The sequence below is a fragment of the Alligator sinensis genome, unplaced genomic scaffold, assembly GCF_000455745.1.
Source record: "Alligator sinensis unplaced genomic scaffold, ASM45574v1 scaffold859_1, whole genome shotgun sequence".
Taxonomy (NCBI): domain Eukaryota; kingdom Metazoa; phylum Chordata; order Crocodylia; family Alligatoridae; genus Alligator; species Alligator sinensis.
The window spans coordinates 344,023-344,816 of NW_005842656.1; the positions used below are offsets into that span (position 1 = coordinate 344,023).

The following is a 794-nucleotide window of genomic DNA, read 5'->3' on the forward strand; positions in this document are numbered from 1 at the left end:
ATGTGCCTCGGCCGGGGTCGGGGGGGGGGAGCAGGGGTGGTACCTCGCACCCAGGGGCGCCTGCTGGTGCCCCCCCCGGTGACGCTGGTGACATTTGGGAGCTGCAGGAGATGAGTTGATGACCTTTCCAGAGGCGCCAGGTGCGTGGGAGGAGGGAGGGAGGGAGCCGCACCTGCAGTCCCTGGGATGCCTTTAGCGCCGGCTTCATGCCCAGGAGCTGGAGCAGAGCCAGGCAGAGCACCCCCAGCCCCGGCTCCAGCTCCCTCGCTGAGCCCAGGCCACGGCTGCCTGTGCAAAGCCGAACATGGAGGAAAGGAGCCAGCCCCTGGCATCCCCCAACACAGCCATGGCCGGGCACCGCGGGCTCCCCCAGCTCAATGTGGGGCATCCATTCACTGGCAGCAGGAGGCTGCTTCTCCAGCCTGGTGCATCCACGGGCAATACGCGGCGTGGGCCAGGGGGGCACGGGAATGGGATGCCTGAGCCCCACCACAGGCTGCCCTGACCCAGGAGACTGTGGGAGTTTCTAGAGGCCAGGCGGCACCAGGCCCTGGGATGGTGCCATGCAGGGGGCTGTGGGCTCTGGCCCCTCCAGGGCAGATACCAAGGGCCACGGCAGCCTCACGGCCCCCGGGCTCATCCCTAGGACCCAGGCACGGCCCCTCGCAAGTGCTAGAGCCAGAGCCTGGGGAGGGGGGACCCGGCTGGAGCCCCAAAAATCACAGGCCGCAGCCTCCGCCCACCAAGGCCCGGCGTCTGGCCCCGCCTCAAGGCCCCAGCAGACGAGGGCGGCG

The 794-nt window shown here is 69.9% G+C and overlaps 1 protein-coding gene across 1 annotated transcript in view; it reads right to left on the reverse strand.

Moving 5' to 3' along the window:
* GOLGA7B (golgin A7 family member B) overlaps window positions 1-794 on the reverse strand; it is an 8,828-nt gene that overhangs the window by 7,213 nt on the left and 821 nt on the right. The window lies entirely within an intron of this gene.